Source organism: Schistocerca cancellata, chromosome 2 (genome assembly GCF_023864275.1).
Source record: "Schistocerca cancellata isolate TAMUIC-IGC-003103 chromosome 2, iqSchCanc2.1, whole genome shotgun sequence".
Taxonomy (NCBI): Eukaryota; Metazoa; Arthropoda; class Insecta; order Orthoptera; family Acrididae; genus Schistocerca; species Schistocerca cancellata.
Window position 1 is genome coordinate 692,626,465 of NC_064627.1, and position 23,208 is coordinate 692,649,672.

The 23,208-nt window shown below is 39.5% G+C and overlaps 1 protein-coding gene and 1 non-coding gene across 2 annotated transcripts in view; one reads left to right on the top strand and one right to left on the bottom strand.

Annotated features, from left to right (window-relative positions):
* Positions 1–1,015: 1,015 nt before the first annotated feature.
* Positions 1,016–23,208, top strand: part of LOC126162457 (uncharacterized) — a 43,965-nt gene continuing 21,772 nt past the window's right edge. Inside the window, exon 1 of the mRNA XM_049918983.1 lies at positions 1,016–1,108. The gene's annotated coding sequence lies outside the window, so the exon portion shown is untranslated. The remainder of the gene's footprint in view (positions 1,109–23,208) is intronic.
* Positions 16,276–16,348, bottom strand: Trnav-cac (transfer RNA valine (anticodon CAC)). Its single transcript has one exon. It is a non-coding gene; the product is annotated as a tRNA-Val (tRNA).

Sequence of the window (23,208 nt, forward strand, 5' to 3'; positions counted from 1 at the left end):
GCAGCTACACAGTTTGTTATAAAGAGATAATCTGGCTCTCTACATTGTCATGTAGAAACAAATTTATGAAACTCCTTTTTGATGAGCATCAGCCTCTGCACACAAGAGAATATTTGAGAAGGAAATTCAGGTTCACTGTTTAGATTATGAGACTACTGAAGCTATCAAGTTCGTCTGGTATAATTATTTAGTGAAGTCACAGAAATTAACACTTGGGCTGTGTTAAATAAAGCTCTGTATTTGGGTTAAGCACAGCAAATGAACATTTCTTTTGTTTGATGCACTATTCATTGACATTCTCCATTGAAAGATATCAACATTGATTAAAAAGCTTTGGCACTACCTTCTTGTTAATATTATCCACTATTGTGGAACATTGAATATGCACCAACCACTAATGCAAAATTAGATATAACACAAAATTTTATATCATTAACTGTTGGACCAGTTGTATTGAGAACTTGTTAACTGACAGCACCCATAGCGATACAGTGTGATAGTTAAACAAGACACCCCAGCAGAAATATTTTACATGTTCAGAGTTTATATTTTTTCAATAAGTTTGTATTAATTGTAGCTTCGCACATGGGAGGCATTTCAAGTTGTCTGCCGAACACAACAATGGTTTTTGTTAGGGTAATGAGTATTTTATGAACAAGATAAATAGTTGCTGGAAAAATAGAATTTATATTTCAGGAAAGGACTAAGAATAGGCGTAATTAGTGGGCTGTAACATGCTGTTCATGACAACGACTGTTAACACCTTCAACCATCTGTTAAAAACAGTTCTTAATGTTTTCCATCCGTTTATTTCATTTAGGGAGACTAGAAGAGAAAGCCACCATTGCAGGAGGAGAGCTCTTCCTTTCCATCTTCAGTTTTGGCTGCCGTCAGCAGAGTGCAGGATGAAGTAGTTGCTGCTCTTGTTCCTGAGTACACTGCAGGACCACCAGAACGTAGTCAGACATCCTCTGAAAGTGATGAACTGAAGACGAAGTGTGAACACCTCATAAGAAAAACTGATCAGTACAAAAAGCAAATTAAAACTCTTCAGCAGTCTAAGCGACGACTTAAGAAGAAAGTGGCTTCTTTGAGTGCTGTCATTAAGGTACTGAAAGACAAGCATCTTGTGGATGGAAGTTCAATAAATATACTAGAAAGCATACCTGGAATGCAGAGAGACTTGCTGCAGCGACAAACTGCGAAAGCTGGGGCACAGGCTGTACCTAGGTCATACAGCCTAGAACTGCGCTCCTTTGCCTTAACACTGCATTTTTATTCCCACAGGGCGTATAATTATGTTAGGCACTGTTTTAATACATGTTTGCCACATCCCAGAACATTAACAAAGTGGTACCAGTGTGTGGGTGGAACACCTGGCTTCACATCAGAGGCGTTTAAGGTAATTAGGGCAGAAGCTTGTCACCGTGAAACAAAGTTTCCAACTCTGTGTTGCTTGGTAGTTGATGAAATTGCCATCAGGCAACATGTAGAATTTGATGGTACATGCTATTACGGTTATGTTGACATGGGATCATCTGTAGACACAGATAATTTGTCCATTGCCAAAGAAGCATTTGTGCTCATGCTTGTGGCTATTAATGCTTCTTGGAAGCTCCCAGTTGGGTATTTCGTGACTGCTGGTATAGCTGGTGAACAAAAAGCCGAGATAGTGAAACAGTGCATTGATCTTGCCAATTCAAGTGGTGTGAAAGTTGTTTCACTCACATGTGATGGTTCAGCTAGCAATTTGTCAATGGCTAGATGTTTAGGCTGCAATCTCAATTGTGAAACTTTGAAAAGTACTTTTTCAGTTGAAGGGGAAATACGGAAGCGTCCGATCCCACCCGTCTGCTTTGACCCATGACGTCACAAGTATGGCGCGTGGGTTCGGACGCTTCTGTCGACCCGTGCTTTTTAGCAACTCTTCGACTGAAAGAGCACTATTGAGTTACCAGTCATTAGAAAGTTTAAATTAGATTAGATCAGATTAGTACTTGTTCTATAGATCATGAATACGACACACACCTTTAACCAACAATTCCATCATCAATACGAGAAGAATCCCACAACACACCGTCTTCTTTCTCAACATTGCAATGAAACAATAATAAAAATTATGTGATAATCCATCTTCAGAGACGAAGATGACTCTGGCGATTTCATTTCTGCTTTCAGCGACGCATCAAAACAAACCACTCATTGCCCAATGATAATCACAAGTAAGCGATGCCACTTCAACAATCCTCGCACCTCGGACAGCAATTACTAAGACTTAACCAAATTCAGTAAATCGTACATGACTTTAGTGAGAAAAATACAATTAGCATCTGATTAAAATTACGAAATTCATTATCAGAATTATTATTATATTAATTATGATCAATTATATGATTATTATTAATATTGCGTATAAATTGAGAAATGTGCTTAAGCAAAAAATATCTTTAATCGGAAGTGTCTGCCCTAAAGTTTAGTTTGTGTATTAATTGATCATACGTTTAATCGATCATATCTCAGATATACATGGAGGGGTAAAATTTAGTTACGTCGTTTGCAAAAACTCACATGGTGTTGATGGCATTTCCAGCAAAATACTAAAAGCTTGTTCTCAACAGATAGCGTTTCAGAGGAGCACTATTGAGTTACCACTCATTAGAAAGATTAAATTAGATTAGATCAGATTAGGTTTTGAGGTTTTTTGGCAAAAATAAACTTTCGCAAACATCTAACCTCAAATGAAGTGCAGTTTTATGCTCTGTCGATTGCTGCAAATATTTAATTCCATCATCCTTCACTGTACCACTTTCAGTTGTATCATTGTTGTCAATAGTTTGGACTTCCGTTACTTTATACTTATTGTATACAAAAGGTATGGCCAGCGGATTCAAATTACTGCTACCCGTTCTGCAAATGCCAGCCCCTTCATAGACGGGGTCTAGTTTCCCATGCGCTGTGATTCTGCTTCATTTCTACCTCGCCCCCCAACCTGATATCTCTCCTGGAAATCATTGGCATCATAAATTGGCGATCGCGATCTGTAAGTGTGCCCCTGATCATTATCATTAACATTCTGACCTCTCTCACCAGTATTCTGAGGCCAAAAATCACGATTTGTTTGCTCCTCTTCCTGCGTAAGCTTCTCCACCCTTTCCAAATAGTTAATAAACTTATCAACATTGTCCCTAGGTGCAGCAACTATTTTATTTCTCCAGTTTAGAGGCAACTTCCCTTCTAAACCCATAATTATCTGCTCAGGCTCGAATTTGTTCGTCAAATATGACAAATTAGTCACCCATCTTAGAGCAAATATTTTAATATTCTCTTTCCTGGGATTAAACTTTTCGCCTGCCCAGAAACTATTTTGAAGTTCTATCTGCTTTTCCTTGCCCCAATGTTCTTTGAAAAACGCTTCTTTAAACTGCTTTAACATCTCATATTGTTCAGTTACAGTCGTTCCCCATATCCTAGCCTCACCCAAAACCAATCTTCTGTCGGTCATTCCACTAACTAGGCAAAACATTTTCAAAATCGCTCCAGAACTCTTTTGGATGAACATTTCCTGCTGGATCAAAACGAAGAAACTGTCTGTTTGTAATGTAAGACACATCAGCAGTTTCTGTCATCATAATACTGTTCACACCGTTAGTGTGTGTGTGTGTGTGTGTGAGGAAAATGCAGTTGGATACTAAGACCATGTAATATAATATTAATAAACTTGATAGTTGCATAACGATTTAAAGGCTTTATTGCTTCTGTTCTGTGAATATTATACAAGAGATATAATACAATATACACACACAAATTTTACATAAGGTCAGAAAACAGGTAAAAATAATGCACAGTGATAGGCACATTAAAAATTCTACAAATTAAGTAAAAGCTTCATCCGTTAGACAGGACTGTATATGATCTATTGAAAAATTTTTATAACAGCCTGTGACAATTACATGGTGGTGAATTCAGGTAGAACTCTTACAATACATGATATTGCAAAGGTGTACCCAGTAGCATTTATTTCAAAGAATAATCCTAGCTTTTGGAACCTTGTTCCTTCGTCAGGGAAGAGAGAGGGGAGAAAGGGACGTAGCAAAAGAGGATGTGGTTTCTCACAACCTAGCTTATGAAGCAGCTGGAGAAAGGTATACAGAGAGGGTGGAAAGGACGAACGCAGGGGTGTGAAAAACGGACCACATTAGGATGACATAGACATTACAAAAGTACTGTGCTAGCTGCAAACCAAAAAGGATGCTTACGCAGGAAAGAGGTATATAGACATGAATAATAGAAAGATAAATGAGATGAATAATAGAAAGATAAACACCACTATGTGGGCCAAAAAGTAAACAAATAAACAAATGGATGAATGATAAAGGCAGACTGAAAAGTAAACGGAAGTGAGGTTGGTTAACACAGGTTCAGTCCAGGGGGATGGTGGGATGAAAAGATGTGTTGGAGCATAAGTTCCCGCAGCTCGTCTGTGCCGTTCACGTGCTCAGGCAGCAGATGTTGTCATTCCAATGCAATAGGCCATGCAGTGAGAACATGTCAGCTGATAAATGACATGTGTTGTTTCACATGTGGCCCTACTTTTAATTGTGTTATGTTTTCCCGGTAGTGGGTCTGGAATGGGTGATTGTGGGGGGATGCATGGGGCAGGTGTTGCAGTGGGGTCGGTCATCTGTGTAGGAACTTCTCGGTAGAGCAAGTGGTCTAGGTATATTGTAGTGGGGTTTGACAATGTAGACACAGAGGTTAACGGCTGACTAAAGGCAACTCTGAATGGTATGGGGAGAATATTGTGGAGGGATGATCTTATTTCAGAGCTTGACTTGAGAACGCCTGGTGCTACCAGCATTCCTTTGCTTTACACTTTTGTATGTAAGAACAGCTGCAGAGGTGGTATTGGCCGAAGGGCTCTTGCACTCGTGTTTACTCTGGAGGACGTCAGCGGAGAGATTCTAGGGCGTCGTGTGTTGGAAGTAAGGGTATGTAGCTGCCCTCACAGAGACAAGGAGAAGCAGGAGAAACAGTGCCCAGGTAATCGAAATATGTGTTGTGTGTCTTTGTTGTCGGATGGGAGTATGTGGCAGAGGGACTGCATCCACTTTCCTACACCTCAGCCTACAAAGCTGTTACTGTAACAGTTCTGTGGTATTAAATGTAGCACTTCTGCTACTAAATGTAACTGGGTTTTCTCTTTTGATGCTGTTAATTTCAGGATGAGCATTCTAAAGCATTCTGTCAGGGTGAAAATATTAAATAAATTAACTTTTCTCTCTGAACAACATGTGGGCAGGGTGGGTTCTTCCTTGGCTCGGGTATGAGGTAGAATGTAACAGCATTTTTACATAAGATAACTTTTATTGAAGTTTCGTACAACTGTATCTTACTGAATGCTCTGTTTCGGAAAGCGGCAGCTGTGTCGTTTGCGTATCCTTCTGCTGCGGCGGCGTCTGATTACGCGTAGCGGTGTGTATCTCGTGTCGCCGTCTCGCCCAGCTGACCGGAGACGCGCAGCGCGAAGTGGCCCGTTTAATTATTGTGAGCGACGTCGTGCATCGGATGGTGATACCTTGAATGAGGCGTCCCAGTGTTTCTCTTCTCTAAGCGGCCGCGTGTGTTGTGCGTCGGCCAGCGGCGCGGCGGGGTAAGGCCAGTGTCGCGGACTCGTACCACGGACTCCCGCAGCTCACAGGTGACTGCTAATGTGAGGCCGTCTCCTTCCCGTCCTCACGAGTCACCCGGGTACGTAAAAATCAGACTTCAAATACCTTTTAACTTCTGTCTTCTGGCGCCGAGGCTGCTGCTTGCTATTCCATTACAGCGGCGGACTCGGTGCATCTGTGCACGATGTAGTCTCTTCTTGCATGACGGTCTTCAGCACCGAAACTGACTTAAAACAACTGCTACGCTTCTTCACTTCTTCGTCGCTCGTCTCCGTCTCCCTCTCGTCTTCCTCTGTCGGGCCCACCGCGTCTCGCGTATTTATTCACTTCAGTTCACTGGAGGTGAACAACTTCACGGCCATTGCCTCTTCTGTCACGTTGACAAGCTTCCCGAAGAATCTTCTTAACGTCGGTCATTGGCTCTTGGAATGTAGGCGAGGGCCTTTGCTCACATGTGACAACTGAGAAACACGTGAGCCGGTCATTGCCTCTTCTGTCACGTTGGAAAGCTTCTCGAAGAATCTTCTTAACGTCGGTCATTGGCTCTTGGGATGTAGGCGAGGGCCTTTGCTCACATGCGACAACTGAGAAGCACGTGAGCCGGTCGGGCGATGCCCTGACGGCTGAATCGACAGCGCCCGCTTATGTGGGACTTGCTGACTTCATGGTCATTGTCTCTTCTGTTCTGCCCACTGAATGCCAGTATGTAACTCTCTAAACTAAACCAAGTTTTTCATTTATATTCTAATTTCTACTTCACTTTGATTTCACTAATTTATTTACTTAAGGACCACTCAACATTCCTCCACCCTTCGGAGAAATTCGCCCTCGAATTTACCACTCAACATTCCTCCACTCTTCACACGGTAAAAGCACTAACACAAGCAATGAAAACTCTCTACTTAGAAGATTATACACGCTTCACATTAAGTATGTTGAGAATACTTTATCACTTTACAAAAGCACTTACGCTCATGAATCACATAGTTCACACATAAATGGTTATAATAAGTGTAACAAATCTTGATGACAATGAATAAACAAAAATAGATTATTCACTTAGAAAGTTACATAGCAACACCTGTTTAATCTACCCTATATTAATGTAAGAATATCTGTTCTACAGTATTGTTTATTTTAACATGAGACTGTTTAGTAAAGACTGAAGTGCAATAAACAAAATTAATACACTAATGCTCAAAAGTAACCACTGAAGCACACCAGTTAAGAGTGTGGTATCCAGTTAATAGGGATTTGATAAAGTGGTATATTATTATTAGGCTTATTTTTTTGTCTTAAATAAAACAAAACTGTACAAAGGAGAAACACCAACACAAACGTTCCAGATATACCCGTTCTTAAATTTATACTTTTAGTTTTGTGTTCACTTTTTAACTTTAAGACATGTTGCATCATAACATTGGCATCAATTTTGCCTAGCTGTGAGTTTATGAACGTATCTAATGACTGCAGATGGGAACTGTCAAGGGAGTCATTGAGGTAGGACAGGCTTTGTGTAGGAAATGCTTGCATGGCGTTTTCTGAAAAGAGCAAACAACATGGTTATGAACCTACCAACCTAGTAAAAACAAAAGAAAAGAAGGAATACATTGTAACTACAAGATCTACCTGTTCCTACGTTCAACTTTTTTTTTTCTTAAAAAATAAACCATTATCATTTATTAATTATTTACATATGTATACTATCCACAGTCTACTGAGATTCCACAAGGACATTCGCACTCTTGGTTGAAGATTATATAGTACCATGTCTGTATGTTGTGCTGGTGTGGCCACTCTTTTTCCTTTTCAGGAACTTCCTCCACCCTTCGGAAAAGCAGACACTATTGTTGAAGGAATTATATCTGGAGCGCCCTTAAGGGGGGACGTACACGAAACTGCAGTAATTTTAAAAGTATTTTATAAAACTCTAATTTTTTAAGATAATCAATCCAAATTTGGTACAGTTATTAAGAAATGTTATGCGCATATGAACCTAAATTTTCATTTTTATTGACCTTTTACATCTTTAATTATTAACAATTAATTTTTTTTCAACAATGTAATTACAAATGTTCCTTTTTTGAGAAAACTGTGAGAGCAATGTTAATGAATTTTTGTACACACTTTCATACCAAATAATTACAAAACTCTGTGGAGCAGAATTTTTATATCTTCTTTTGTTCAGTTTTTACGGGTCTCCCAATTTCCCTGAAAAATAATATATCAAATTTAAGGAATATTTTCTACCATAAATACCTTACTATTTTATTAAATGAAAATTCCTTCCACAGAATTTTTCACTATAGTACTGACTAGTCATATACCAAATTTCACTTCTCTACCTTTTGTGGTTTTTGAGAAAAAGGTACATAAAGTTATAAAAATGTAAGTTACGGGAAAACTGAATCAATGATTTGATAGTGTTTGTATTAGGTCTTACCGTCTCTGTGTGAACTAGTGCAAGCCATATGCATACTCCTCTTCATCTGCAAGCAGTCTCTTCTTTGCTTGTCTTCTTTGGTTAACCTGCTGTTCAATTTTATTGGCTGTAATATCAGCCGCAGCAACTCTTTTGTCATCGATGTCCTTCAATATTGAATAGGTGAAAGCTCCTGGATGAAATCCTAGCCTCTGTAGAGTTTTTATTCTTCCAAGATTACCATTGTTAAAAACTAAACAAGCATCATATGCAGCAATTTCAACAATAATTGTTGAAACAAATGTTGTTTTTGGGCAACGTTTCCAAATCAGTGAGTTGTAACTTTCATTAGGGTTTTGTGTCTTTCCATGCACACACTTTCGTAGGAGGTCTGGCTCTGCTAAACACCTAAATGTTGGTTTTATAGCACTTAAAACAGCCACAGGTAAACTGTGCTTGTGTGAATAGTTCATGCCATCACGCTCAGCCTGCTTGAATTTGCACCACGATATGTCACACAAATTATGTACAGGTTTGTCATCTGTGGATAGTTTATGAAAATAAATAGACCACACAGCCTTCTGCATGTTATTCAAATTTCCACTGTTGTCCCTTATTGCCTTGCCATAGTACACTTGTAAAGAATGAATTTCTTTGTCTGTGAGTCTGTTGGGACCACCTAAAAGTTTTCCATCCTCAAGTTTCCTGCCCTTCAATTCACGTTTCAATTTTAAAAGTCTGCCTCCCATTCGTTTTTGCACATGTCCAACACATTCCAACTTTTCTATAGCACAATGGGGACCATAAGGTTCACTTTCCAAAACAGTTTTGAAGGAGCTGGAGTCACCATCACCAAGGTATTTTGTGTATCTAACACCGTACTTTTCCACACTTCGATGGAACATAAGTTTCATAGCTGCAGGTTCCATTCCACCACTAGAACCAGAATAATTTCTACAGCACACTTTCTTGTGTTCAACCTGCCACTTATTTTCTTCCACTTCACCAGCTCTCTTTCCGAGTACACAGCTATAGCAATATTTGCTCATTACCTGAACGTCAAGAATTTTTCCAGTATCAACACTAATGACAGATGATACTCCATACAGTGATGTATGTCCACGCTTCATCCACGTTCCATCACATGACACACACAAATCGGTGTCTGGCGTGTTATCTGCTTCTGTCTTTAGTTCACTATTCATCTTCACAGCTTCCTTTGCAGAGGACTTCAAGTTTTCTTCCACTTCCTCTTGAAGAGCACTTAGCAGTGTTTTATTTCCAGTGGTGTACCTAGCACTTGGTTGTGGCATGTTCATGATCCCACAAAACAGTCTGGTACCTTCCCTGCCTATGCCCAAACATCTCATGCCATATATTAAACGCATATTTGCTTCATATATCCGGTTACTTGATGCCGAAGTTCTAAAAGCAGTGTCTGAATGACAGCTTTCACAAGTAAGATGCAACATACACACTATTCCAATTCTGTTTTCTTCGTCATATAATCTCAAACTTTTTGCACCACAGTCAGCACATACACAAGCAGATGATATAATATCAGATAGTATTTTCAAATCAATAAGCCTAAAACCACTAGTAGCTTGAGTGTCTGAGCCACAATCATCAAGTGATTGACAGCTGTCAATTTTCCTTCTCGAAGCACTCGCTTTCTTGGTTGAAGTATCGTTTCCATTTGTTATTATGGGGCTGGTTTTCAAGTTGTCTTTACTACATCGAGAAGCTTGACACTTTCTAACCTTTTTAAACACCTTACTAGAACGCGGCATGCTGCAAAATATAATAACAAGTCTACTTACAACTTTCGTAAAAATGTATTCCAAACAAACACTCGTAAACAAACGCTATAAATCAAAGAATATAAAACCAGCGGCAGAGATATTATTCCACAGCCTTCTTGATGTAGTACACAAACGTTCCCTGCATTGTGACTGCACAAAACTGGAAAAAAACGCAGTATAAATAGATATACGAGAGGATGAAGACCAAGATGGGGGGGCGTCGCCCTGTGCAAGCTATTACAAATTATTATTTTTTTCCCCCTTAGAAGCGGAATTGGAACGTAATATTTGGTAATTGAAATTTCAATACCATGTAGTAAATGAAGAGCCAATAAAATTTTTTTCACAAATTTGGTCATTTTCATGTACGTCCCCCCTTAAAAGGTTTTAAACGACTTGCATGGACAATAGTAGCTCGGGTGGGCAGTAGCAGTTTAACGTTGACTGGTGACGTGATCTCAATAATTTGATAAGGACCTCTGTAGTTTGTTACAAATTTCTTCGTTTTTCCTTTCGCAACATAAGGAGTTGACAGCATCACCCACTGACCGATTTTGTAATTTGGATATTTAGCTTGGGTATTACCTAACCTTTCCTGTCGTTCCAAAGCCTTTGTATTAGATTTTTTGAACCTTTTTCCATACATCTTTCATCATTCGACTGAAATCTCTTACTGTTTCTCCGACTTTTCCGTTTTTCTGCCTGATTACATCAAAAGGGGACGGCATTTTTCTCCCATAGACCGCTTCATAAGGTGACATGCCAGTTGCTTCATGCGTTTTGGCGTTGTATACTGACACGATTATTGGTAAATACATATCCCAATTAGAATGTTGTTCGTTAATATAATAACTAAGCATCTTGCCAATTGGCCGATGAACTCTTTCTGTGCGTCCGTTGCACTGAGGGTTTAACGGAGTTGTGTGTAATTTGCGTATTTTTAGTAAGTGGCATAGCTGTTTCATTAGTTCCGACATAAAATTAGATCCCTGATCTGTGATAATAGCTTCAGGTACGCCAAATTTAAGTATCCAGTTGTTAACTAAAGCTTGGGCAACTGTATTTGCTTGCTGATCTGGGGGACTCACCATAGCTAGGTAGCGTGAAAAGTGACCTATAATTGTAAGAACATACTTATTACCGGCAGGTGTTTTATGAAATGGCCCGTAGAGATCCAGTCCACAGATTTGAAATGGACATGAAGCCTTGGGGAGCCTCTGTAAGGGTATTTTTGAACGAGAAAGTTCAGCTCGTTGTGTGCGCACGCAATGCAATTACGAACGTACTGCGCAACATCCTGCCTTCTGGTTTGCCACCAAAATCGCTCTGCTACACGTCTCTCGGTTGTCCGCTGTCCACCGTGTCCTGCAAGGATATGATCGGGTGCCTCTGCCATTATTTCTTGTCTAAGGTGTTGGGGAACAACAATTCGCGGTCCAAGTTTTGTTTTACGGCATAATACACCATCTTCAAAGCAAAATTGTTTTTGAGTTGCGTATTTTTTGCATTCTGTATCCTCATCTTGTGCCTTTCTCCAGTCCTCAGTATCTCGGCCTGTTGCTTCCAAAAGTGCTATTTTCCGACTTAGGCAATCTGCATTCGTGTGTTTTTTTGCCTGGTTTATGGATAACTTCGAAATCCATTTCGGAAAGACATAGGGCCCAACGCGTGAGACGACTAGATGGATCCTTTAACCCAAGCAACCATTTTAAAGCTGCGTGGTCTGCAATAACCTTGAATTTCCTACCATACAAGTAGCATTCAAAGTATTTGATGCCATAAATAACACTTAACAATTCTTTCTCCATTGTGGAATAATTTCTTTCTGCTGTTGTTAGTTGTCTCGAAGCGTAAGCTATGGGGTGTTCCGCGCCATTAATATTCTGACTCAAAACAACTCCTACTGAATGACCACTTGCGTCACAGGATAAAATAAATTCTTTATTATAATCTGGGTGGGCTAATGCTGGACTGTGTGTTAACTTATCTTTAAGGGTTTGAAATGCTGATTCACAATCTTCAGACCAATGAAATTCTGCACCCTTTTTCAATAATTGGGTTAAGGGTCGGGCAATTTCAGCAAAATTTTGAACATATTTTCGGTAATACGATGCGAGACCAATGAAACTTTGTACTTCCTTAACGCGTTGTGGTGTTGGGAAGTCCTTAACTGCTGAAATTAATCGAGGATCTGTTCTAATTTTTCACTAGTGACATGCCCTAGGTATGTAACCTCTGTCAACGCAAAACTACATTTTTCCATATTTAATGTTAATTTAGCTTTTCTAAGTCTCTGAAAAACATTACGCAGACGCACAGCATGTTCATTAATGTCTTTGGAGAATACAATAATATCGTCTAGATATACACAACATTGCTGAGTTTTTAGTCCTCGCAATACTCCATCGAGTAGTCTTTGAAAAGTTGCTGGTGCATTTTTCAAACCGAAAGGCATTCTTTTAAATTGCCAGTGGCCTCCAGGGGTAGAAAATGCTGTTTTATGCCTATCTTCAGGTGCAACTGCCAGTTGATGATATCCGCTACGTAAATAGATTGTTGAAAAGTATTTACTGTTACCCAAACTGTCAATGATATCTGTAATGTTTGGAAGAGGATAAACATCTGAGATAGTTTGTTTGTTAAGGTGTCTGTAGTCACAACAAAATCTATATCGTTTCGTACCGTCGGGAGACTTCTTTGGAATAATTACGATATTTGAATTATAAGGCGAATCAGAATATTCTATAATTCCATCTTTTAGATGCTGTTCTAAAAATTCATCCAGCACTGGCTGTAAGTGATGCGCAACTCTATAAGGCTTCCTATAAACTGGGGGGCTATTTCCTGTTGGGATCCTATGCTGTGTGATATCTGTTGCTGGCAGTGGACCTTCTGCATTAAATAAATCTTGGAACTCAACTAAAACTGCTTCTATCGTGTCTCTATCCTTTCCTTGCAAATGCTCAAACTTCTGGCGTAATGCAGTTTTATAGGCGTCTGGTTTCTGACCATCATTAATATCTGACCAAATGAAATCTTCTTCTTCAAAAGTACTGACTGTAGCTACTAATATTCCCTTATGCAACTCTTTGTCCTCCACTCCAAAATTGTCAATATGTACCGGTACTTTTCTTTCTCCCTCAACGTCTTGAACCCGTACAACACTTCTACGTACAAAACAATGTGATACATCTAATTCCTCATTTTCCTCTAGTGGCTCTATTAGACACACTGTATCTGTAGGTACCTCGGGTCAACGGTCATCCAGAGAAGTTTTCCTGAGCCAGATGGTATCTGATCCCGCGAATCAACCTTCAAGGACGTTGCACGCAGTGTAGTTGATTTCGCCTTCCGGTTAGGGAAATCTTGTGGCAGAGGGCCCTTTGCAGCGGTGTCACCTAGCTGAAATACTATTCCGCTAAGTTCTACAGTTTGCTGTCTGAGGTCAATTTTAGCGTGATGTTTTTTCAGGAAATCCAACTCTAGGATTGCGTCGTACCCGTCAGTTACCTTTGTTACCACTTCTACATCTTCTTGAAATTGTACACCGTGAATATAGAAAATCAATGATGTACATCCTAATGACTTCACTGTACCTCCTCCTACTCCACTCAATCTATACCTTGGAGGGTCATATTTCTTTTCTCCAATGCATTCATTACTCACTATTGATACGTTTGCGCCTGTATCCACCAGTATCCTTGCCTCTTTATCCTGTATGGTAGCAGAGAACCAGCATTCCGCCTTCACATTCACCTTAATGGCATGAAATTTTATTGGGAACGCCTGGCGACGGCTCAGACATTCTCGTTTGAGTTTAACTGATTTCTATTTCCAAAAACTTTCTTAGACCTGCATTCCTTGAATGTGTGACCTATTCTTTGACAATTAGTGCATTGAGGTTGTGTGCAATTTTTTGCTATATGTCCCTGTCAATCGCACCTAAAACATCGTACTCCTGCTGAAAATACATTTCGCTTCTCCTTGTATCTGGTGGCAATGTCTGTTTCTTCGAAAGCCGTCGCCACAGATACAGCTTCCGCTAAATTTTTAGGAAACTCTGCCCTGACACGATGGGACGTTTCAGGAGGCAACCCACGTAAAAATGTATCCAGAGCTCTATTTTCTGCCTCTTGTAAAATAAATTTATTTGCTTCATCACTAGTTGTCAACTGATAGGTGTTAATATTAACTTTTCTAATCCTATCTACAAAGCTTTCTAGCGACTCGTTCTGCCTCTGAGTGATAGTGTTTAACTGTTCCCTATAAAATCTACAGCTGTTCTGTTTTTGAAAACGTTTAAGCAATCCTTTCTTCAATTCCTCAAATGTTGTAGCATTCCGTAATTCTTCATGGTATAATATGTGTGCTTTAGCCTCTCCTAGCAATCTTAACTTTGTCATTTGTAAGAGCTGCTCATCTGACAATGATCCTAACTTTGCAGCTGCTACTAAATCATCAAAAAAGGCTGTTATGTCCTCGCCAGGTTTACCTGAAAAAGGAGTTACCAAGGCTGCTACTGAGGAATCTAGGGTGGTAGGGATTGAACTGGTTTGCCTAACCTCACACAACACTTCTGACACCAAATGTAACAGTTCTGTGGTACTAAATGTAGCACTTCTGCTACTAAATGTAACTGGGTTTTCTCTTTTGATGCTGTCAATTGTCAGGATGAGCATTCTAAAGCATTCTGTCAGGGTGAAAATATTAAATAAATTAACTTTTCTCTCTGAACAACATGTGGGCAGGGTGGGTTCTTCCTTGGCTCGGGTATGAGGTAGAATGAAACAGCATTTTTACATAAGATAACTTTTATTGAAGTTTCGTACAATTGTATCTTACTGAATGTTCTGTTTCGGAGAGCGGCAGCTGAGTCGTTTGCGTATCCTTCTGCTGCGGCAGCGGTGTCTGATTACGCGTAGCGGTGTGTATATCGTGTCGCCGTCTCGCCCAGCTGACCGGAGACGCGCAGCGCGAGGTGGCCCGTTTAATTATTGTGAGCGACGTCGTGCATCGGATGGTGATACCTTGAATGAGGCGTCTCAGTGTTTCTCTTCTCTAAGCGGCCACGTGTGTTGTGCGTCGGCCAGCGGAGCGGCGCGGCGGGGGAAGGCCAGTGTCGCGGACTCGAACCACGGACTCCCGCTTGCCAGTCTTCGGCTGTCAGGTCTTCATCCCAGCTCACAGGTGACTGCTGGTGTGAGGCCGTCTCCTTCCCGTCCTCACGAGTCACCTGGGTACGTAAAAATCAGACTTCAAATACCTTTTAACTTCTGTCTTCTGGCGCCGAGGCTGCTGCTTGCTATTCCATTACAGCGGCGGACTTGGTGCGTCTGTGCATGATGTAGTCTCTTCTTGCATGATGGTCTTCAGCACCGAAACTGACTTAAAACTCCGTCTCCCTCTCGTCTTTTTCTGTCGGGCCCACCGCGTCTCGCGTATTTATTCACTTCACTTCAGTTCACTGGAGGTGAACGACTTCACGGCCATTGCCTCTTCTGTCACGTTGAGAAGCTTCCCGAAGAATCTTCTTAACGTCGGTCATTGGCTCTTGGAATGTAGGCGAGGGCCTTTGCTCACATGCGACAACTGAGAAGCACGTGAGCCGGTCGGGCGATGCCCTGACGGCTGAATCGACAGCGCCCGCTTATGTGGAACTTGCTGACTTCACGGTCATTGTCTCTTCTGTTCTGCTGTTCTGCCCGCTGAATGTCAGTATGTAACTCTCTAAACTAAACCAAGTTTTTCATTTATATTCTAATTTCTACTTTACTTTGATTTCACTAATTTACCACTCAACAGTTACCCAGGACCATCACTTACCACTCAAAATCCACAAAGATATCCATTTTGGCCATGGCACTGTAGGCTTCAAAGCCGCAAAAGAAAGGTATTTCAACTCCAGTAACCAATATCACGATTGAATGGGCATATACCGCTACTAGCATTCCTTTGCTTTACACTTTTGTATTTAAGAACAGCTGCAGAGATGGTATTGGCCGAAGGGCTCTTGCACTCGTTTTCTCTGGAGGACGTCAGTGGAGAGATTCTAGGGCGTCGTGTGTTAGAAGTAAGGGTATGTAGCTACCCTCACAGAGACAAGGAGAAGCAGGAGAAACAGTACCCAGGTAATCGAAATATGTATCCTACAACAAAGACACAAACCACTTCCTAGAATTCCTCAACTCCGGCAGTTTTGTGCAAACTGGTCGCACGTAGGTGGCTGAGTCAGCGCAAAAAGCTGCCCGTCAATGTAAAGTGAATTTCATATTTGCTGTAAAGAACTGACCCTCTGGTCCGACGTATGAAGCTGATTGCCAAGCTTTAGGTACAGAACGTAGCAAATGCTTGTCGGTATGTCTTGTTTAAAATGATGAAAAAGTGTTTCCGTCCGGAATCGAACCAGGGACCTTCTGCGTGTGAAGCAGACGTGATAACCGCTACACTACGGAAACGACGGACACGCTCAGTCCATCCTTGTACACTCGAAGACGCCTCAGCCTTTGTCTCGTCCGCGCAATATTTGGGGTGCTCACAGAGTAAACACGAGTGCAAGAGCCCTTCGGCCAATACCACCTCTGCAGCTGTTCTTACATACAAAAGTGTAAAGCAAAGGAATGCTAGTAGCACCAGGCTTTCTCAAGTCAAGCTCTGAAATGAGATCATCCCTCCACAATATTCTCCCCGTACCATTCAGAGTTGCCTATAGTCACTACTTAACATGTGTCGACATTGTCAAACCCTTCTACAATATACCAAGACCACCTGCCGTACCGAGAAGTTCCTACACAGGATTAAACAGCCAAATACTATTACAATGGAAGCCAGAAACTATATTCTTTGAGGTAAATGCTAATGGATATGCCTTTGCAATATCATGAATTGTTATACTTCTTCCTGGATTCGAGTGGTGGTCGTCCGTCTTCCTGTGTTTGTTGATGAATCTCGATCAGAATTCGTGTACTCCTATGAGAGAGAGAGAGAGAGAGAGAGAATAAATTTAATTAAATTTTTTTTTTCATGGACAAATTACTCAATTACAGGACATAATTGTTTTAGTGATTGAAACAATTAATAATTATTGTGTAATACCCTTCTTTGACAATTTATGAGAAATTTTGCTACATATTTGAAATCTGCCTGCATTATTACTTAAAGATTATTATTTTGGTGGTCAATAAATATTAGCATAAAAATGTATTCAATAATTGAGACAGAATTTGTAATTAATATACAATGTCTAGTAGTTTCCCCTGCCAATTAGTTCCAGAATTATGACTTGTGAAAGAAGGTGGCGTGACCCAGAATTTGCAACCCGCATCTGGCAATCTGTCTTCAGACCCAACTTCAGGTCTTAAAAACTTTGGAACTATTCCACACAGTCCAGTGAAATTTTTACAACCCAGTAACATCCATTTAGAGAACACACTCCATGAATCAAAACACCAAGAACATATTCCTGAAGCAAAATAAAAAATTCCAAAATGTGATTAAAAATATGTAATATGTTAAAGGGTACATATTGTAGGTGCCCTCTATGCCAAATATAATTCACGGAACCCAGCACTAATTTAAAATATAACTCATTTCATGACACATTTGTAAATGTATTTGAAAGCTGTTTCACCAAGAAACTAGTTAAATATAGTTGTAAGAAACCATGGATTACTAAAGGAGTGAAAATATCTTGTAATCGGAAAAGGGAATTGTATCTAGCAACAAGAAAGAGTAATGATCCAGAAACAGTGTAATATTATACAAACTACTGTACTGTATTAAGAAACGTTATTAAGAAGTCTAGAAGTATGTGTATCACGTTTGAGATCAGCAACTCTCATAATACAATTATAACAGTTTGTCATAATATTAATAGGGAAACAGGGCAACCAAGAGTACAGAAAGATTGTATTACCATCAAACTGAATGAAAAGTATTCTAGAAAACAGTCAGAAGTTGAAGAGACGCCTCCCCGAAGAGAGGAGACGCCTCTCTGGAGGGAGGAGAAGCCTCAGCAAAGAGAACTAGCTTTGCATCTTCATGAATATAGAATGGCAAGTCATTAATATATATTAAAAACAACAAAGGACATTTTCTGTTGAAAAGCCTTTCTGAAAACCAAACTGACATTTTTACAGATATGTGAAGCTACTCTTAAATACATTACTTTCTCAAAAATTTTGGATAAAACTGTTGGAAGAGAGATTCGATGATAGTTGTTGACATCAGACTTATCCCCTTTTTTATGCAAAAATTTTACAATAGCATATTTCAGTCTATCAAGAAAAATGCCCTGTTTCAGAGAGCTATTACACAAGTGGCTGAGAATGCTACTTATCTGTTGGGAACAAGCTTTCAGTATTTTGCTGGAAATGCCATCAATTCCATGCGAGTTTTTGCTTTTAAGTGAATTTATTAGTTACCCCTGCCAATTTGTTCCAGAATTATGACTTGTGAAAGAGGGTGGCGTGACCCAGAAATTGCAACCCGCATCTCACAACAAATTACGTAAACTTGCAAATAACTATACCTTTGTGTGATTTCTTGATCATCAGAATCAGGTACAGCAAACCAAGGAGAATCAAAAGCACCATCACCAACACCTGCAACAACATCAGATGTGACAGTCACAAGTCAGTTGCCAAGAACCAGAAAGTTTTTTTCATACAAGTCTAATTATATGAATGTAACATTAACTCTTACATTAAGAATGTTATGCTTATTTGCTTATGTAGAAAATACAGTAAAATTTTTTTTGCATTAGGCCTATAATAATTTTTTATTTTCTTTATCCATAAAGTGCAAGAACTGACTAGTACTTACCCACAGTGCAGTTTCCAATACTTTACTATTCATCTGCACACTATTTACACTTCTCTGCACATCCATTACTGTGAAGTGAGAAGAGTTGTTCCACCTGTCAGACAGGGGGAAGCATATTATTATTGTGGGGGTTTGACTCGTTCCACATCATTATAAAATATAGTATTCCTGATCCATGCAACTAGTATTAGCCTAATCTAATCTAATCTACACAACAAGCAAGAGAACGTAGTGCCATTTGTTGGTGCAACACATCCATTTGTCATCATAAACAGCAATAACATAGCAACCTGGTTGTATGTTGCTGCTTTTGCTTCTGAATCTTGAGTCAGACACACTGTGAAGACATGTTGTGCATGAACCTATAGTTATAACCGGACAGTCTGCTCATCTGCACATTTTCAGAGTCCGCTGGAGAGAAGTAATGATGGCTCCTTGTGCCTGCAACAGTTTTAACGTGTTCTAGTGTGCTTTTGGAAATACGGAAGCGCCCGATCCCACCCGTCTGCTTTGACCCATGACGTCACAAATATGGCGCGTGGGATCGGACGCTTCTGTCGACCCGTTGAAGGGAATGATCATGAAATGTCATTTTTCCTAGACCCTCCACATATGTTGAAACTTGAGCACAACACTTTAGGGGAGAAAAAATTTCTTTGGGATGAGCAAGGTGGTGTCATTTCTTGGCATTTTTTGGAACTGTTACATAAATTGCAGGTCAAGGAAGGGCTCCACATAGGCAACAAGATCACTGCCCGTCACCTTAATTTTTTTAAAAATAAAATGAAGGTGACACTGGCTACTCAGCTGCTTAGCAATTCCGTGGCAGGTGCCATACAGTACTGTTGTGATATGAAACTTCCAGGTTTTGAACAGGCATCTGCAACAGTAAAATTTATACGCATTTTCAACTGTCTCTTTGATGTCTGCAATTCCAGGACACTTTTACAAAGTGGTTTCAAGCAGGCATTAAGTACAGCAAATTTTAGTGCTGTAGAGGGATTTCTTTTAAAGGCACAGAAGTACATCAAGGAACTCACTGTTGGTCCAAATCCTCAAGCAATGAGAGTTGTTGACTCAAATAGAAAGACAGGGTTTATTGGATTCCTGGTGTGTATACCCAGTGTTTTACACATGTATAAAAATGTAGGAGGGACACACTCTGCTTTTCTATTGAAGTTTCTACCTCTTTACAAATGTTCTCAGGACCACTTGGAAATGTTTTTTAGTGCCATCTGAAGTCGTGGTGGTTGGAATAACAACCCCACTGCTCGCCAGTTTGTTGCATCATACAAGAGGCTACTAATTCATAGTGAGATCCGTAGATCAGAAAGATATAACTTTGGAAGATATTCCCATTCTTACTTTCAGCAGTTCCAATGTTGAAGATCACATAAATAACACTTCGGAACGGTGGCAGTTACTAAGCACGGAAATGCTACTGTAACTTATCTCTCTGAACTGGCAGTCCATATTGTTGTATATATAGGCCTAGCTGGATTTGTGGTGAATCACTTAGAAAAAACCATGTTTATCCGTCTTGAGAGGGGATGGTAGCCATGTTGCTTATTCTCTCATTCATAGAAAGAGTAAGGGATGGTTGGTTTTACCATCGAATGATGTTGTTGACATCTGTGTGTGTGTGTGTGTGTGTGTGTGTGTGTGTGCGTGCGCGTGCGCGCGCGCGCGCAGGAAAAGTGTTTAGGTGCTATACTACAGGCAATTCAAAAGTTCCTTTGAAAAATCAGTTTTCCAAATGTCTGTCTGAGATGTTTAGTGAATTCATATTCAAGCCAGTGTTTAAGGAGTTAGCAGACCACATGAAAAATCAGCATCCCTTGGACAATCATATGATACTGCTGATTAAAGCAATTGCCACACGATACCTCCTGACACGGCAAAAACATGCAGCCAAGAGAATAACTGATGCATTGCATGATACTAAAATCAGGACAACCTATACAAAGCTGGTACTCTTTAAAGGTCAGTAGGTAACTGATATTTGTACACAGAGGTCTAGTGTGTGAGGCATCTTGTATAAAGCACTCATTATATTGAGGCAAACTGGGAATGTAACCTTATTGTAATTAATAAATGATACACATTCTTCCTTTTCTGTTATGTCTATGTTGTTATAACCAGCTACAAAATGTTTTTGATGTCTGTATCTTAAAACTAATAGTACTAGCATATTCAGTGAATCTATGAAAATTTGTTCCTGGTGTGTGATGGAGTCAGACAATTATAATTTTATGTGTGTGTCTAATACCTTCCAAATATATCTTCCTCAAACATACATTTGGAACTACATTATATGTAGTGTTTCCAAGTGATTGCTACTCCACCATACCAGTATGCAGTACTAGTTCTGCAATAGCTTGTGATATGTGTGCTTCCAAATGGGACATACATTTCTTTTTGAAATATTTAGCCATTGTTTGGCAGAGTATGCTGTAGTATGTTCTAGCCAGTGTTGTTAATTAAGTTTCCATGAGTGACAACATATTAATGAGAAATAGAATTGCCTCATTATTGGCACATTGAAATACATTCCCATCATTGTATGGTATGTTATGGTTTTTGCTTGTGTGTCATTAGAAATTATATTTTTTTTGTGATCTAGTCTGACAGTGGTTTACCCTTAAAAATGAGAGATAGTAGTGTTCGCAGGTGAGCGTTATTGGTTTTTCACTACTTCATTGGGCACTAAATTTTCTAGCAGTCTCTCCCCTAATCCATTGAAATGTAACCCATGTGCTGTACAGAAACTACAGCCCACAACATTTATATCTGTAGTAAGACATTTTATAAATGATTGCATATTTTCTTATGTTTGTTTGCTTGACTACTTTCCTGGTTTATGCAAGACCACTGTGATAAATCATATGTATGTGGAATGGTAAATAGTATTACATTTGTATCAGTCAGGAGATTGAGACATTTCTTTCATTCTCAACGAGCAATTATGTGGGGTTTGTTACAATTTCATATATTTTTTGTTTACATAGAACTGTGTTATTTTTAAATTCCACAATCTTGTGAAAGTCGGTTAAGTGAAAACGTAATAATTTTTCTGTATACCTGTAACAACCAATTCAACAAAGTGCATAACAACAGACCAAGAAAAGCTTTTTTGCTGGAATAAAATTCTGAATATAATACCTAATATTTATGCATTCCACACTCCTCAAACTATGATGTAAAGTTTTGCTCCACGATCTGTCTCAATCCCTCATCATTTCGTTTTGTGCCACTGTAAATACCTGTCTGCTTGACAAGAAAGGCTTGCATTTAAAAGAATGAAAATTGTAAAATAGGGAATGACATAAACAAAGCTCAATGTAGAATGGTTTATACCCTGTTAAGAAATCTCTTCCATACCAAAATAAGAAATTGGAACCTAAGGTAAATAAGCAATAAGTAGAACTCTTTACTAATATTAAAATGACTACCGTAACAGATGGAACTTGGAACACTTATACTGCCTTGGCTAACAGACATATGTAAGTGCTGCTGCCGCAGTTGATTTGTTAGTTACTAAAAAAAGTGCCCTAGTCTCATACTAGAGCTGCTGCATACCACTTAAGAGAAGAAATGTGGGTATGTATTGAAGTGTGTGTGAACTGTATGGCGAAGAGTTTTTTCTTCCTCAGGGTCAATGTTATCCAAACTAAAAGTAACTTTTTTGTGTATAACAAACACCTAATTTATATTTATTGGGATTCTCCGCAGTTCTATTCCATTTGACAACAGAATGAAGTTTTGCACATTAACTCACATTGAGTTATTTTATCAGACTTATTTATCTGCTGCATCATTGTTTAAATAATTAACAACAAAGACATCATTTGGTTACCTTTTCAGATATATGTGGTGGTCAGAACCACAATCAGTCTGTTACACATTAGTAAATAGCTGCTACAATACATCATTCTGAACTCAAGCAACTGAAGTTTTGGTTCGTATGTCACGAAAATCGGAGGACGTCGTCACTTTGTAAATCTGGCATTGCTTCGTCCAATCAGATGGTTGTATCAGATGATCGCAAGAATAAGTAAAGAAAGAACCCTAGTTTGTGATACATGTTTATTACTGAATTAACAAAATTGTATCGTTTACATTGAAGACTAGCTATTCGTAATATTACATTAAAAATTATTTTTAATCAGAAGAAACGCGGAATTTCGCCATTACGAGATTTTATTTTAAAGAAAAACCTTGAAACAACAAATTTGATGTTACATGCGTATATGGTTCAATTAGCGACTTTAATACACACAGCGCTATAGCACACTGGCAATGTTTTGGTCAGAATGTCATGGCAGCGAGCCACGCCCCCATGGCTTCAAAATGTAGTACGGCTGGGATACGTAGCGCCATCTCCCCTTATTCTTATCTCCATGGTTGCAACACTCACTGCTGTAAAAGTTGTTGCCGTTCGACAGCTGGATGGAGCAACAGTAGCGCTCCAAGCGGCGAGAAAAGAGAACGCCAG